This window comes from Helicoverpa armigera, chromosome 4, assembly GCF_030705265.1.
Source record: "Helicoverpa armigera isolate CAAS_96S chromosome 4, ASM3070526v1, whole genome shotgun sequence".
Lineage (NCBI taxonomy): Eukaryota > Metazoa > Arthropoda > Insecta > Lepidoptera > Noctuidae > Helicoverpa > Helicoverpa armigera.
The window spans coordinates 11,124,723-11,143,462 of NC_087123.1; the positions used below are offsets into that span (position 1 = coordinate 11,124,723).

The following is an 18,740-nucleotide window of genomic DNA, read 5'->3' on the forward strand; positions in this document are numbered from 1 at the left end:
TTAAAAACAAAAATAAAACCTTATTTTAAAACTGCATATGCATAAAGGATTTACCGTCTCATGTTTATTCATTGATTTTGGAAATGTAATCGAGTGACAATTCGTTATCATTAATTCGGTATGCACGACAATAAGTAAACAGTATTAAATTCATTTAATTTAATGGATATTATGCGGTGCATTGTTATTTAACTTAATAAAGTCAATCAATATACTTTTCCTGTATAAAGTCAACAATAAAGTCCTGTAAAAACAAGGCAAAAATCACAAGAATTCAATTTTTGTTTGTTCTCATTTCTTTAAGGGTTTAAGGATATCCTTGGTAAAAGGCAACATTGATTAATAACTATATCTGGCAATATAAGGTCGACAAAAGAAACCGGCAGTTGTTTATTTGGCTAGGCAATAAAGCCGCCAAAATAGAAAAAGGCAACTCATAAATTTTGCGTCATCTAAACAACATTACGTATAAGGTGAATTGTCTAGACCGCCCGTCTGTCTAGCCGACTATTTGGGCCAAACAAGAGCGAATAGGCAGAAATAATGGCTAAAATTGATGTTTAGCCTCTTTGGCGGCCGTCAAACATACTTTTGCTTTGCTATAGATTTAGGTTAAAAATGTTTTATTAGTCCATTTAGTAATAGGAGGTATCGAATCGAAAGGCTCGATTTTTAGAGATCATTAAAGTTCCAGTGGAGTAATAATAGGTATTGGTGGAATAACTCCAAACAGAAACTACCATATGTAGTTTCTGTAGCAAAAGATAAAAACGCAAAAATTTGCTCTAAATAATTATGTAGGTTTTGTTATTAATTTATATACGCCAGAAGCTAGAAAAAGCTGTCCAAGTCTTCCCTCCAGCGTTTCCTTGGTCTCCCTCGCAGTTGTTATACTTAATCAAAATTGTGACAATGTATCGTTTAATTCCTGCTCAACCGATGTTTTTGCAAACTAATAGTTAAATGAGCTTCCTTATAGGATCGGAATGTATGATAACCATTTGCGATCGATATTGCAAACCTACAGACAAAACTATCACAGGAAATCCTGTGGTAAAGAATATTTTCGTAAATATATTAGAACTATAATGTTTTATTGGTTTTCCAGGTTACACTTACATAAAATGAGGTAGTACTTCTTCTTATATAATCCTAAACGAATGAAGTAACGTACCTTTTTGCTCATATGAATAGGGCCCCTTTTTTGACATGCGGATACGTTTACGAGAATATATTTTATGCTCACTGATTTGAGGTCTAGTCGTAAAAAATATGAATATGACGTTCAATCGCTTTTTATTTAGCATTTTTTGAAGAGATTTGTTTACAAAACAAAATAAATGGTCCATATCAAAGTTGTTACTTGTGAAAATGTTTCATAAGTTATGCTAGAAAAATATCCGAGCTGCATAAGTTGGTAATGCATGAAGTTTAACGGTGACTTGCCTAACCGTAACTAAAAAGTCAAAAAGGGTTTAACAAACTTGGACCGTTAAAACTTAGGCTACGGCCTACGCGGCTACGAATGTGCTACGCTAACTTATTTTATTGCGTAGTAAGTAGGGTCGTTTACGAAGGATGCTGTGTACAATTCCTTAAATCATCATTTACTAGGACTATGCATTTATCAACGTTGATAATTTCCTGATAAAAATCATACTTTATCTCACGAAAGAACATAATAGTCAATCGATGTGATATTATTTACATAACTTGTAGTACGTAAACGCCTTATCTTCGCTATCGACTATCGCCACGCTAGGTCGGCGAAAACCGTCACGTTCGTTCGACAGTCTGACGGTAAGATTCTCACGTATATATATTCTAATCGCGTACATACGCATGTCTAATATTATTCTGACGATGTCCGAAGCGAAAGTTCACGTGGTTTCGTCAATAGGCTATTGTAATTGTGTCAGGAATGTGGTAATTAAAATTAGGGTTACAAATTAATGGTTGACAATTTGCGAAAATGTTGTATAAGTTGCTGAAATTTATTGATAGAGCACTGTCGAAAACCTGCTTGCTGTAGACTTTCAGAGGATGAAGCCTTCAAATATGTACCTATTCGGGTATTATAGAAAGATAATTAAATTCGATGTTACAAGTTTTCTGACTTTCATATAGGTAACTTCTGTTTATTACCGAGTCAAAAATTAATCCTTTAACTAACTATAAATTGCTCGCAACATTAATTAAAACGTAAGATAAAGTTTTAATGACTACTCGTCTTGCATACGTAAAGTTAGTATATAAATAAACAAATGACTGGCATATTTATCCATAACAAAGTATTAAACGCAATGTAAGTAATTAATTTCTTGCTGACCTATACTGACATGACATGTCAATTAATTAATATTATTGGAAGTCAAGACTCGGTTAACGCACTCAGTAATATTATGCATCCTTTAACTGAAAACTTACAGTTTTCAGTTAACTAATACACAAGCACGATCTTTATACACATAATTTCAAGAATTTAATATGTATTCTTCAAAATGTATAAGAACTACAATATGCCTTTGAGTCCTTTGACCTCACTCCATGAGTAGAAGATTAAGAGCGCTATTACAAAATCGAATTGCTCAGTTGTAGGTAAATTAGACGATAGCCGGCAGCACTTGCGCATGTGTGCGTCTAGTGAAATACGCAACGAACACCTGCGGACCGCCACGCGGCACAAACAAACTTGAGACTTTGCCACTTTTTTCCGAAATAATTTATTGTTTTTATAGTTTATGAAATATTATTTGTACCGATGAATTTTATAACCTAGAATAGCTCGATTGAGTTACAATAAACAAGTAATCGTTTACAATTATTAAATTATTTAATCGACAACCAAACTTTTCACCATGTTTATCAATTATAAGTAATTGATTTATAAAAAAACTAAAATCTATAATTCGTCTTCCATGTATTGTATCTTCATTTTCCTGCAACAATGAAAACTAGGAATGTAGATAGTTTATTAAAACAAATATGTCACGTATACCTTTTGCGGGTGACAAAAAATACTTACCATATTATTTGTACTGGTATTCAATTGAGTCTGATAGTCTGAATTAAATATGCTTTCATTATCCTGCAAGAATCAAAGAAGTCCAATTACATTATTATGCAACAGCGAAACTAACGACGATGACATTTACGTACATATTTCTTTATAACCAACATCAAAAAAAGATAACCCAATCTATAACATTTTCGAATTAGAATATCATGGCCTAATACTTATGTATATTACATTTCAATCAGATCATTATAACTAATAAATAAAATAAAACTCACTAGTATCAAAACGTGTTAGATGCGTAGGTTGCGCTATATTTTCGAACTCCGGCGAGTTTACGCGGCGCAACAGCGAGCGATACGTCCCTCCTCGGTAAGCGCCTGGCGCTGACTAAAGTTGAACACCGCGCGTCACAAGATTTATATTGATTTTTGCATTGCAAACAAAAATTATTTTAAAATATTGTTTTACTTTTAAATAGACCAATTTTTTTTTTCAAGCTTTATAACAATACCACCTTAATTATTAAATGTTTTTTATTTGAATTTGGATTATACTTTCATAGATAAAAAATATAGTTTCGTACGGAAAATTGTCAGTAACTCTCAGTTTTATAGAATTATTTTTGGTGTAATACTGTATGAATTGTAATAAATTGATTTAAGCACTTCCAAGTACAAGATATAGTTGTATCTTGAACATTTTTATAAATGGTTAAATTGCTATATCCTCGGAGTACCGAAGCATCAAAAGATACCCAAAAGCAACATTTTATGAAACATCCTTTGCAGAGACAAAGATTTTACTGATGTACGTGGACAAATTAAAATATTTATTTAATACACTTTCAAGATAAATGATCAAACTTTCTGAATCTTATTTTTGTTTTTTTATTGTGACTATATCCAAAGCATCAAAACTCGTATAAAACGTTTAAATTCGCGAAAACTTGTGATAGCCCTCTTAGTTCCCTTATTTATTATATGGTAAATATTTCCTCAAAGGATTTGTTATTTTTGCCTTCTATTGATCGGATTTAATATAATCATGCGACTAACAGCTGTTTAATAATATAATGATAAGAAAGTGCAATTGATGTAAATATTATGATAATGTAATTTATTATTATTTATAGTGCACTTACATCAGCATAATAATAAATGTGAGTGCAGCTATTTCACGATAAAGGCTTATCCACTTCATAGATTAATCGGATCAAAATGAACTCGTGCAAATCCATAATACCTCAAACGAAAAGTGCTAATAGGGAAAATATTTATTACAAGTTGCATAAAATCTCACCCGTTATCCAACTACACAGTATGGCTGATAATACAAACAAAGAATATAGTAAGCACGCTAATGCAATAAAACTATGGAACAATAGTGCATTATATGCGGTATCAGGTTATTGTGACCATAAAAAGTCAATTCTGTTATATTCTTACAATGTACGCTAAACAATATCGCAATGGTTATAAAGAAAATTATGAAATTCATGATTGAATAGTAATAATATGTAACAAGTCTTGGACAGAATATTTCTGTGTTAATATTGATCTATGTAGTTTGTTACCAACTATGTTATTACTCCCAGTATTTATATATAGGTAATAACATCTCCTTCGGACGTTATAACCCGATTAAGTTACCTTTGATGTACAGCCATGTTTCCAAGTATCGAATTTGCTAGCGGCTTAGCTTTTCTCAAGATCGAATTAAGTACCCAATAGTCTGCATCAGCGGAATTGAGGCCTGAGAAAATGTTCACAGCTTTTATTATGTCTAGTTGTATCTGTGCGGACATGCTAAACTCAAAGGTGTCTCCCGACTCGAGGGTACTTGAGCGCGCTTTGCAGAAAGCGAACAGAGAATCAAATTCTATTGTTATATAAAGTCTTTTCCAAGCTCCGTCCGGGTCTGTAGCCAGATTTTGTTATCTAACAATTTTCTTAACTTCGCCCGGTTTTGTGCATCTTCAGCGTTCCAGGCTTTTGGCGCTCTTCCAAGAACACAGGCCTCCAATGTTCATTCTATCTATCCCTAGGTCGACCTTGACGAAATGAAATTTTTAGACAGCAAATTGCAATCGATAGGTTTTATAACAGATGATATTAAGTCTACAGACTGTCTGCCTATCGTCTGAGGTATCTTTATTCGATGAAATGTAAATGATAACCCTGACAGAGATTAAACAAGTTTGTATTGTTGTTATATCAATTATCATTTACATACACAGTGGCTTCTTAATTGATAATGTTACTATTCACATAATTACAATGAGCTCTCAACTCAGGAACGTCTCGGTCGAGTGCTGAATATAAAGGTCTATTTCAATTCTTATCTTCTACATGTTGTCTTATTATCTTTGCTATTTTGTGAATCTATCGATAAGGGCTTGAGTACGGCTCTATTTATTATTCAATTCAAATTCATATGTGACAATTAACGTAATGTCTTCCTTAGTAGTGATATAGCTGGGTTGGTTTATTAAGGTCTCCAAATTAATTTGAACAGACTTTGGTATACATAAAGCTTACACACTACTCGGGGCACCACCTAGATAAGATTATAAGACTAATATAATTTATGAAGTTCATGAAGTAGTACCCTAAGATTCGGGCCGGCTAGTTAGGTTACATAACAACAAACAAACGTCTAAACAAGTAGATGTTTGCTCCACAGATGTTGATCTTACCAAGACGGGAGATTTCGGCCTACAGTGGACGAACCCGGTGATTTGATGCGTAATCACGGTCGATATCATTGCTACATTACACAAACATGACCTGCTTTCTTCGGTAGACTTGCTACTTTATGTCCTAAGTGACAAGTTTTACTTGTTTTTCTTTGGCTAGATAAATCGTTGTTATTATGTAAATGGGTCCTACTTTTGAATTAGTTACGTCCTTATCTAAATCAATCCCATGTTTTTGTGAGTCCCCTTTGTTATGACTTTTTCTCCTCTGTCATTCCATTCTTCCTTGTCAGCTTCTATTAAATCATTCACTTCTCATTTACCACCTTCATATCTATTCGTAACTCGATCATCCACTACGTACCGTGTAACCGCATAGTTTTTATACTCTATCTTAATGTGGGTATACAGATCCGGCCACAAAATAATAACAGTGATTACAGTTGAAAAAAATAACATTCCATTAATATCCGAACGTAATTACACCAATAGATTCCTATCTAAATTGCACTGTAATGGCTTCAAACAAGTACTCTTATTATTTGAAATAGATCTATGTTTCTTCCTATCAATAGCCATGTTCGTGTTTTTATTTGCACCAATAACATTTGAAATGTCTTGCTTGCCTCTTAGATTGCATTGCAGTGCAATTACTTCTTTAAAATCTGCAGTATTATGTCCATAATCGTTTGCACCACACTGTTAGCGAAATTAAACTCGCGAACGAATTCTAATTGATGGGAATCCCGTACAATTGAACGATCTGAAACCCTATGTGATCTTTCAATTAGATAGTTGAACATTCCTTTTGTTTCGTTAGAGAAAGCAGCTGATTTATTGATTGTCAATTAACACCTAATAGATGTGCTGGATACTTCAGTTGTAACTGCGATATAACAACTGTGTTTGTACATGATGTGTTTAGTATTTTAGCACATTGATGTAATTATGTCTAAAAGTAAGGACTTGAAAAGGTGTTTTGTAAATACCATTCGTTTTTGGTGTTTTCCACACTTCTTGTTTATATCCCAATTTAGTCGTGCTTTATTCATCTGACCTTCTCAGATGAATAAAGCGATAAAAATATTAAATTGGCCGCTAATTATAAATACAAATCTGTTATTCTTTGAGAAGTAAAAACCCCGTGACGTTAAACCTGTTTGATATTTAAAGAATTAAGATCCGATAATGTACCAACTAATGTTGATGACACTTGTATGGAAATAGTGAAACGTTCACCATTAGATAATGGAAAGGACATTGTTCAATTTTGGCCTAAGAACCGATGTGAATATAAATTATACTATAATTTTCATTTATTTTTATATTGTTTGAAACATATTTTAGTATTCCACGGACACTTCAAATAAATAAATTCCAAATAAAAAGTTGGGTCACAATTATTGATGCCTTTTAAAATGTTTCCGTCAGCCAGTGCTGCCAGTTTCGGAAGTTTTCGCGATTTCGGTAAATACGGATCGAATTGCTTTGCGACTATCGTTTCTTTTGTGATTTTCTATGCGTTTCATGGTTTTATTCTAACAACTTTGGCTTGATTACGGACTCCGATTAGATTGCGTACTTGGTAAACTCGGCTGTGTGTAAAGGACTGGATTTTCCTGGCATTTTCGGATATTGCTCTGTCTGTGATCGAATTTAGTTGTATTATAATTACAACAATGGATGCAGAATATAGTATATTGTATAAATTGTGGATCTGCTGGAGGTTCTTTGGTATTAGAAAACGAAGATATACTTCGTTGCATACAACAATGGACTGTTCCCCGTATGGTAAGTGGTCTACGAAAGTGTTTTTCTAATTTTGATAAGAATGTTACTACCTACTTATGTTTTCATAAGCACACAATTTCTCGGTTTTCAAATCAATTGCCACAATTGCAAGTTACTTGACATTTACTAATGTTTTATTGTATTTATTTATTACAGGTTGAAGCTCATGACCTTATATGTACGACGTGTTGGTCTGAAGCAGTCGAGCATAATAAGATGCAATGCACTGTGGGACGCAATTGTGTACTTTGTAAGAAGCTCCTACCATCAGGCATTACTGTTGCAATTGTATCGTTGGGCGTAGAACAGTGGGCTGTTGTGCCCACATAATGACTATTATCTGGTATTTAAGCTGGGCGAGATACCAAAATTCAATTGAACCCCCTGCTCAGTTCTTAGATAATATATTATTGAGAAATATTGATGATTAAAAACCTTTAATTGAATATAAATATTGTTTTTATTGCACATCCTCGAAAACCTCTTTCATTGTTATTGGTAAACCTTACTTTAACTGTTAAATTATTTTGTGTGGTAATGACATTTTTAGTATGGTCTGTGCCTTCTTGGTAATAGACTGCGGGTTCGATTCCCGCCTTATGGCATGTAGATAGCTAGGTAACTGTCTAATATAAAAGTAGTAACAATCATTTAAATAAATAATTCTCTATCGTAATAATATCGATATTTTATGAATTGTGGTGAATGGAACTCTTCCATTTTGGATACTTATGCGTTTTATCACAAATCCAAAGTGGATTCACTATATATTAAGAAACGTAACGTTGAAAGCAAAAGCGTTTAGGTAGTTGTTTTTCATAAAAAAATCTAAGCATTTATGAAAACTAGTCACACGCCCCGTCTTCGCACGGTGGCAATGTAAAACCTTCCTCTTGGCCTACTCTATCTATTAAAAAAATCGCACCCAAATCCATTGCGTAGTTTTAAAGATCTAAAGCATTCGTAAGGACAGACAGAAAATGCAACTTTATAAAATGATCATTGTCAAAGAATTATCTTAAACTTGACTAGGTACTATCTCTTTTCCTAGATCTAGAAGAGAACATATAGAGCTGTACATAGTATTGTTGATATTTTGTATAGTGTAGTTTGATAATAGGTACTACTCTGATATGTCACGCAAGCATGGTTATTTTTTATTTATAACCTCAAAATATTAACTTTTTTCGTAATTATTTTAGTTTCCTGAAGTGTCCGTTCGTGAAAACTTATTTCATAGGATTCCATATAATTTTAAGAGTTTATAGAAGTCACTTTCCATTCGAACGGTTCTTAGGCAGAACATGTATGGAGCCGGAACAATGTCCTTTACGTAACTTAGCGCCTTGCTAAGTACTTCTGTCAAAAGTCAATACTAACTTTCCTTTAGGCTAGCTAGACAATTCGAGGAACACATTTGCAGCACAAATATTATCTTTTATCATCATTCATCTGGCATATTATTACAGTATTACTGTTCTGTTGCAAAACCAAAATCAAGATTTAAAATATATTCTTTAATCGTTCCCCGTGCTTCCACTTGCATTGCATCCATGCTTCAGGCACCTCGATAGAAAGTAGCTTTACGTCTTTTCTCATAGTCCGGGCTTAGTAGGCTGTAGAGCTTTGGTGTGAAACACTTGATCGTAGTACCTACCATTGCTGAAGTGAGGTTTTATTCATCCTTACTAATATTCGGGACTGCATTCGCGATTGCAGTCCCGAGTTACTTTCGTATTACTAATATTAGTAAGGATGAATAAAACCTCATTTCAGCTGTGGTAGGTACTATGATCAAGTGTTTCACACCAAAGCTAATTAATTAATTATAAATACAAATCTGTTATTCTTTGAGAAGTAAAAACCCCGTGACGTTAAACCTGTTTGATATTTAAAGAATTAAGATCCGATAATGTACCAACTAATGTTGATGTCACTTCTATGGAAATAGTGAAACGTTTATCATTGAATAATGGAAATTTACGTAACTTAAGCGCCTTGCTAAGTACTTCTGTCAAAAGTCAATACTAACTTTCCTTTAGGCTAGACAATTCGAGGAACACATTTGCAGCACAAATATTATCTTTTTTTATCATCATTCATCTGGCATATTATTACTGTTCTGTTAAGATTCAAAATATATTTTTTTAATCGTTCCCCGTGCTTCCACTTGCATTGCCTCCATGCTTCAGGCACCTCGATAGAAAGTAGCTTTACGTCTTTTCTCATGCTCTGGGCTTAGCAGGCTGTAGAGCTTTGGTGTGAAACCGTGCGATTGCAGTCCCGAGTTACTTTCATATTACTAATATTAGCAATGATGAATAAAACCTCATTTCAGCAGTGGTAGGTACTACGATCAAGTGTAATCTTGGCTCGCATCGTTCTAGAATACTGGTCTAATTGTTGATATCTTGTTTTTATGTAATCATTTGATCCTTGTCCTATGCTCTAGGTCTTGGTAGATCTGTAATTACTTAGCCATTTGTATTGTTATTTTTATGAAACATGTCATTTTCTAGAAAGAACCGTAGACCTGTATAGATTTATTACTTGAGTGTGTATAAAACAAAATATTGTCTGGAACATTAATCATATCAATAAATTGAAACATTCTGTCCGCTTAGTCCGCTACATGGTCACGGCTAATCTCCACAACCAATATTCAGGACCCTGCTTTATTCGAGAACTTTCTATGCACTTTATAATTACTAGAAACTTATGTTTCAATTGTTACTTGCAATCTGATTGGGATTTGCCATTCATGTATTTATAACATGTATGCCAATTATTTTATATCTCGATGATAATCACATCAATTAAAGAATATAAATCTGGAATCTTGTCTTTTACGTCAGAATTCGGATTATAATCATTTACAAGCTATAATTTTAACACTGGACAGTTGTGGAACTAGTTTCATATGCTTACTTTACTCGATTCATTGCCTATCTACGTATCTCCACGTGCACGGTATTAAAAACGTATAAATTAATAAGTAATGCGTGCCATTTGAATGCATAATTCAGGCATTTTATTACTAGTTTTATTAAATTATGCATTATATGTAGTAAAATAGTGACCCGAAGTCCAATGCCATATTCTTTGCAATTATTTATCAGAATTAAAATCTCTTTAGACGGTCCCCTCTCTCGTATCGTTATGACTTTGTTGGGATGAAATAGCGTAACTGTCTCCACAGCAAGACATTGAAAGGAATCCTGGCATACGATAGAGATATAAATTATGATAAAAATGCTGAGGTATTTGGAAATAAATAAGAAAAACCGATAGGACAAGACAGGCTAAATTATACCAGTTGACAATCTAAAATGTAGTTTTGCCCTAACTCGTACTGGTTTGCCTCGGAATTGGTCCTTGATAGTGGAGAGACAGTGTGTTCAGTACCGACGAGTTTATTGCGCTTGACCGAATACTCGTAAAGGGACGACTAGATTCCGCGGAAATCCACGAAGTTGTATGAATATTCGGAATTATTTAACTGGTTTGAAGGTTGTTTATATGATTGTCTTTGCAACTAGGGCTGTTTTATGACATTCCTCTCTCATTCTTTAGCGCATAATGGGAAGTACTATGACGAACTTCAAAATTTAGTCTGGTGATCTACTACTACTTGACTAAGGGAAATAAACATGAAACCATATAATTATCATAATAGCGAAAACATCATAATTTAAACTCGTGACCATGTAGGACCAAAACCTTCGTAGGTAAATTCACAAAAAACTATTTGTTTTGCACTCGACGTGTTAAATTACCCAGCCCTATGATAATTTCATCAATTTAAGTTTTTAGCTACGTTAATTTTTGTCCAAAAAATCTGTTTATTTTTAACACAAACACGGAACTAACGCCATATGCCATAGCCAATTTGGCTTGTCTATGAGATTGACGCATTGTTTAAATACCCGTATAATACCTTGATAATTAAGTTAAGTAAGTCTTTTTTCTGATAAATATGGATGTTTATAATTCAAATTCGATATCATAGCGAATGGTAAAATTGTTTTATCGCTCAAATTAATAGGTAGCGTAAACTTGAATGTAAAAGTTAAGATTATTTATAAAATAACATAAATTAATTGAACCGCGTCTCAGTGGCCATATAAATTTATAGGCCTGCATTACGTGAACCTCTGCTATAGCAGTAACTAATAAACAGTCCATTATTCAGTACTTCTTTTCGTGCTAAACCTCAGTTTATTTATCATTTAACACTGAAAAAGTGTAGATATTGATTTATTAAAAGGCTCCTCTTTCAATCTGTAGAATCTATAGCCAATTTATATTCTAGTGCGGAAAAATAGCGTCCATTGTTAAAAGGTTCAGGTTTTTGCAATCAAGGGTCTGTGGAAATATTCCCATTGACACTCCAGGCCGTTGCGAAGACCGGTCTGAGGTCTTGCTGACGTCAATACGCATCAATTGACGTCAGTCGAAGATTGCAGCAGCATGCACTGAGAAGTAATGGCCCTACTATAACCATTTGTAACCCATAACGTTCTCACAACGACTATAGAAATATTATACTCAGAAAAAGGGCTCAAGCTCTGGAACATAAGAAATCGGCGCTATTACATGTAAGACCCTATAAATCTGAAATAAGTACGCCATCAATTACCTATAGCAGCTGAAAAGCTTGGAACATTTTATTTATTTGTGAAAGGTGCTTACTTGAATTTAGATAGATTTCAAAATTATATCAGGCGTATCGAAACGCGCTGAACTGTAAACTTAGTTTTTTAGACGTCCCCTCATAAATATCCAGAGCTTTCGATGACTCGTAATAAATATTTCAAGTGTGTTAAAAATTGGTTTGCATCTAAAAAAATAATCTTGAAATTTTTAACAGTGCTTGTTAGTTTTATTTAATGTTCTTGAGAAATATTTATTATCTATCATAACGATCTCTGTTCAATTAGCATAAGTGGAAGTTTGAGCGGGTCGCTCGCACTTTCACGCAATCGGCTTACGTCATTCATTACAATGTTTACCAGACTCAGGGGTGAAAGGGTAAAACCCAAATAAAGAACATAAAAAGCTAGGAAAAGTACTCTGTTAATTAATGTTATACTTCTTCATCATTATCGTCCCACTACTGGTCACAGGTCTCTTTTCACACAGAGCAGGATTGAGCGTTAATCACCATGCTTCACCACGGTTGGTGATTTTATACTTATCAGAAATATTTTCATATTCTTTAGACTAAATAGGGCAATAGTGCAAAACGATGTAAAAATGTTACGGCTAGCAAAATCCGGTTGATTTAACAGCGGAAATATGTTTATATTCGGAGTCGTTCAGAGAATGGCTATGAATACGAACAATTTCACGGCCAACCGAACTGAAATAAAAGGCTTTGTGAACAAATAAACATCGGCGCTAAGCTAGGGAATATTTTTTACAATCCCACGTTTTCCATACGAATGGGGGAGAAAACTATGTCGTTTGTTTGTCTGTTATTTGTGGACTTTTTCATGTAATCAATACTTATAACTATAACTATTGTTTTCCAATCAATATTTAGATGTATCATATGTGTAGGGAATCTAAGTAATAGTGGATTTTACCTCCGCAACTTAATAGGTGTGCAGGTAAAGTAATGTAGGGATTTTACCACACATTATTTCAATATTGCGGTTTTATTTTATTTTAGTAACAACCAGTTAAAGGTATGTGGTTTAAATGCATTATAATCATGTATATTATAAATACTGTTGAGGTTTATCGATTTCTGGTTTTACTACTAAACTGCTTATTTCATTTTATCTTATTAACTGAAGGATCAAAGTCCAAAGATCTTTTAGTTGCCACGCTGCTTTAAACTCCAGACTGCATGAATAACTGAAAGTACACACGTTCTCTTATTAATAATGTACATGCATCGTTCAATTTAATACCAGCATCATATCTGTACTATCTCAACGCATACAAGTCACGATATGATTAAAATGTGCAAGCTATCATTAAAATAACGACATCGACCTATTGTGACTGCTGGGAAACGAGTGCTTTCTACATTCTATCTAGGTTAGGCATTGTTATTGCATTCACTTTTGACGTTTTAAGATCTGTGCCAGATACCAACGAGGACCAAACTTCTTCAGACGAAATCTCTCTTAATATTAAGTGATTGAAACTGAAGGCTTCCTCGTTTCGTGTTTGAACTCGTAAATGAAAGTTTAATGGGAGCAAAAGTTCAGCTGTCTCGTAGACGGCCTTGAAAGTTGTTGCTTGATTATTTGATATTTGTAAGCCAGTTCTCAATGAAGAAATTGTTAATTGCTTGTGTTGTTGTTTGTGCTTTGGCTTAAGCAATTACCGTCGCATTATTTTAGTTACAATAGGCTTAAAAAATAGGTAACCAGACAGTCTTTGTAGTACTTCGCAATGATTATTGCTCGTATACTCTCAGGGAGCATAAGAAAGATAGTATGTCGTATATCATACGGTAACTAGGTACAAGAAAGCCAGGATCTGGTAATAAAATAAGTTTCAAGGTAACCTGAGCGTGAAATGAGCTTTGTAAAACTGGGGTTCTACCGTGGCATTTAAACTTGAAGGGACGTTGCTCTTTGGTAGTGAAACTTACGTCACACCTTTCGTAATGGTGTAGTTACTTGCTTCATGGAATATTCCATAGCAATTCAATTACATCGATTTTACTTGTATATCATAAAATGAATTAAATCCATCAAAAAATCCATCTAAGTTTCTTCTGGAGCCCTATGTGTACCAAGGCCGCGGTGATCAGCGAATGTGGAAACATGGAATGTGGTCAGAGACTAGTCTCTTTCAGTGGCACTGTCAAAGTGAAAAAACAAAAAATACTATCCACGGTTTATTATTAAAAGCTCGCCTTGATAACACTGCCCGAGTCTATTACATACCATAACATTTCATTTTTATATCCAACTTCGTATATTGTAAATAGTAACAAATTGTTATTGGGTGTTCATGGTCTATCGGCAAATAGGCGGCGGGCCTTTTCTATCTAATGCTCTAGTAATAGTCGTAAATCCATATACGATATTGTTATCGGAAAAAGTTTGGTTGAATTGGGACTTGGTTCCCATTATGTGTAGAACTTATATGGGTCGTATCTATATAGTTTTTTGAGAAACTTTTTGAATAAGAAAAATATATAAAAGGGACTTTTTTAAATAAATTCCGCTCTGTTAAGAGCTCGACATCGGCAAATGAATTCATTAATCATGGTTTGTAAAAGTCTTAAGTAGTTAGGTATTGCGAATAGACATTTGTCGTCCAATGGTGATTCAACAGGTGTGTTTACATAATAAAGTAATGACGACTTCACATTCTACTGGTAGTCGTAAAGATGTTAATGTGGTTCCATTGGTTTTATATTAGAAACCACCCACGGTACTGCCGGTTTGTCACTTTTGTATAGAGGTAGATAAATCTACATAATGCTCAATGAAAACCATCCCTTTGTTTAGTCGATAAAATGACTTTGACTTTGTAGCTACGTTATAAAAAAGTTTCAAGGATACTTTATAAAGTCGCATTATAAATGATTTAAATTTCCCACACTAATCGATTTTAGGTTTTATTCCTACATGGAATGAGTCTGGTAACTGAATTAATCTATGGCATATTTGGCGAAACGCCATTAAAATCTGACCTTATTTGGCGACTCGAGACTCTAAAACAAGCGACGACTTTTAACCAAAAAGGACTTCTAGAAATCTTAATCCAATCTACGTCATTGGAAGGAAACTTTATACATACGCAATGATGGAATGGAAATGTCTTACAACTCGTGTTACACAGACATACGTACTGTATTTACAGATAAGAGTGTGTGTAAATAAAGTTAGTTAGACTTTTAGTTTAGTGTAGTGATGAGCTAATATTTGTTCACTTCTAGAGATGTAGTCACGTGTTTCTTTTTCATCCTGTTTGAAGCGGATATATTCGTTGTATATTATGTACAAGATGCTGTAACATATGCAATGTTAGTCAAAATAAGTATTGCAACAAACTAAATTTTTCAAACGCTTTTGTTAATTGTCAAGATTCTTGAATCATCCAAGATTTTTTTTTATATTACAATTGGGTTTATGCTTATTCTTTTATGAAATCCTCCGTATTAACTTAATTAAAAGTTAAGCTCAGTGGATTTGTGTCTATCCAATCCCGAATTACTTTTCACTCAAAAGGATCTTCGATCCTAACTCTGAGATAACAAGCAATTTTTATTTGGAATTCGGAAGCTATGATACTTTCCCAGAACTTTTCATACAAGATCCCAAATAGGTAGAAGAAGGGATTTATCCATTCAAACAGTCAAAAGGAGTTTAATTATCAAAAAAATGTTCTGTTGAATTTTCTTCAAAAATGTTTTCTTACATACCCGCTAGCAAGTCATCAATGTAACAATATATTAGGACCAGACAATGTAATTTATTATATTTACAAAGTTTTCATGTAGTCAAAGAAAATGTGCAAATGTTTTATTGTTCTTTGAACATCCTGAAAAATAGCCAATCATTAATAAAAAGTGCATTAATACATGTATGAAATTATTCAAAGCATGTTATTAATGTCCTGTTTGTTTGTATTGTTGACGTAAACCACTCCTTATAGACTTCTTCAGTCTTTAGTCTGTTAAGAGAAAATAATTCATCAGTTGAAAAATCCAATCCATTTAACTTGAATACTGAAATTATAATATTTTCTACTAAATTGTCTGACTGACAAAACCTTGACTTTACTTGAAAAGTTCATGTTCATTGTCTAAAGTTCTCACACTTTTTTATTTTGTTTCGTTTCAAAAATACCTTTTCGTCACCGTTTGTTCACCTACATATTATTCAAATGATTATTTTTGTAAACAAACCTTACTGGTATGACCTTAATAGTTTATATTTATAAGGTCCTTTGTTTATATTCGATTCTAAATATGTACGTAAAATACTAAAATACTTGCTACATTTTTCATACTATCGGAGGGTTATTTTATTCCGTGACAAAAAACGTTGAGATCTAATAAAGTTCAAACGCCAAAAAGTTTAGGAGTTTGCTGCGTAAAGAACTTTTATTACAGGCATAAAAAAGAGCTCTATGCCATATGTCGTTGAGTTTTACAGTAACTCCCCTTTTTTAGTGTAGACCGATGATAGGGCTGTCAGCTAGCCAAAAGTTTATAGTACCTACTTTTGCAGAAATACATAGTTACAGTATGTGTAAGAGCAGAAATTGTGGCTGGCAACAAATACCTAGACTTTGTAATACTTATTTATAAAACAGCTAATCTTGGAAGTTCTAAAATAAACTTGTATGTTTGTTTCTAATTTACGTAGGCGATATGATTTAGCATCATACTTTGCAACTGCCGACAGGAACAGTGAATTATTTGATGGAAGATGAAATATTTAGATTTTTCGATTTTTATTTTGGAGACTGGCATTAGTCTACTTTGTAGTATTATCAGAAGTCATAGTTGTTCACAATTTCTAGACCATGTTGTTTGTTGCTACACGCCGACTAACGCATCTGGCATTGACGCGAGTTTACGCATTACGGCAAACGTGAGCGCTCTACATCATAATTCCTATCTCGTGTACGCAATTTATAAACTGATTGGCACATGTAGTATCATCAATATCATCGTTTATTTATTTATAGCCATTTAGGATCACGAGAGTGTAATCGGATCCGCTGGATGTCCGCCTTATTGGGATTTTACCACGATATTTTGGGTAACTAATTTGGAATGTCCGATGACCACAGAAAGGGTCAAATAACTTAGTACGTTCATAACCTTCATTCAACATCGCAAATCAATTATTGATTCTCAAAGTGGCCGTTTAACACTATATTTGACAACCCTATCCAAATATCGATTTAGCCCGTTTGCAGACCGATAGGTAGTGTCACGGTCAATGTCGAACCCCGGCTGTGCCCGGGTCGTAAGCAAGGGCGGCAGGCCATTATCGACGGTTTTAATTTCGTCATATTTGCTTAATAGTACTGTAAATAGCACATCCTCACGTAAGCTCCAAGGGCGACATGCTATAACGAGAAATTTATTAGTGCTCACTCAATAATACACAACAATTTTATGGAATTTCATATCTTTTATTAAGGGTAATTTTTTCGTTAAATATATAAGGGTCTAATTTAGTAAACTTTAATTACAATTTGCACTCAACTTTGTGTTTTCAAAATAACTTCCTATGAATATCAAATATCACTTCAGTAAACTTCCTTTCATCAATATTAATCTTGGACAGTAATTGGTATCAACTTTGTTGACATTCGGATGGATTTCTCAATTAAGAAGGTAAAACCATTAGCGACTTTTGAGATTAAGATGAGATCTGAACTGAATTTTGATCTTCGGCAAACTAATGGAAAAGTACTGAACGATTTTCAAACCACACTGGGGTTAGAATTGCTTTAATTTTTGTTGGGTGTATGGATTTTTGTAATTCTCTGATGCCCTTGTGGTCCTTCTAATCCAAAATTGCCCACACGCGCAGTAAAGAAAATTTCATTCCCGCAATGGTTTCGCTACACGCATTGAATTTTAAGCGTCCTAGTTTGGTCTAAGTAAGAATGAAATCTGACGCAGGCGTAGTAGCTATAAGTAATGTGGTCGCAAGGTCCAATATATTTTGGTTTTAAATTGTTATGCCTCAAGTTATTTTATTTTAGGAGATTAAAGTCATCTCAAAAAATTCTAATTTATTTAAGTTGTTTATAACGAATTTAATCTTCTTTATTACTTTTTAAGCCAAATTGGTTATACTTACTGAACATTTTAACTGAGAAAAGACAGTCTTCAAAACAAAGCTTTTCTGCTAAATAGACACAAATACGTTGCCAACAAATATTATAAAAGGCAAGTTTCATTAGTTTTGTTCAGGCAAAACCAGAATCTTCCGAATACGAGTACAAACAGGAATTGGTTCAATTTGGTTGTCGTCGCCAATTGATTGATGGATTCCAACGTATTTCAGCTGTTCACTCTGATGGATTGGCCGTTTGTTCAATAAGTTTTATTGTCGAATGCTTTTCGTAGTTTTAAGTAAGGGGAAGTTTTTAATGCCATTTTGGTGAATGAAATACGAGTAAATATATATTTCTCCGCCTATATATCTCCCGGGAAAAATCTGACAGGATATAGTTAAGTAGAGACAAAGAAATAAAGCTAATATTGATATAAGGACTTGTAGTAAAAGAACACCT

The 18,740-nt window shown here is 33.7% G+C and overlaps 1 protein-coding gene across 1 annotated transcript in view; it reads left to right on the forward strand.

Annotated features, from left to right (window-relative positions):
* The window catches only part of Baldspot (baldspot), a 56,982-nt gene that overhangs the window by 25,212 nt on the left and 13,030 nt on the right, over positions 1–18,740 (forward strand). The window lies entirely within an intron of this gene.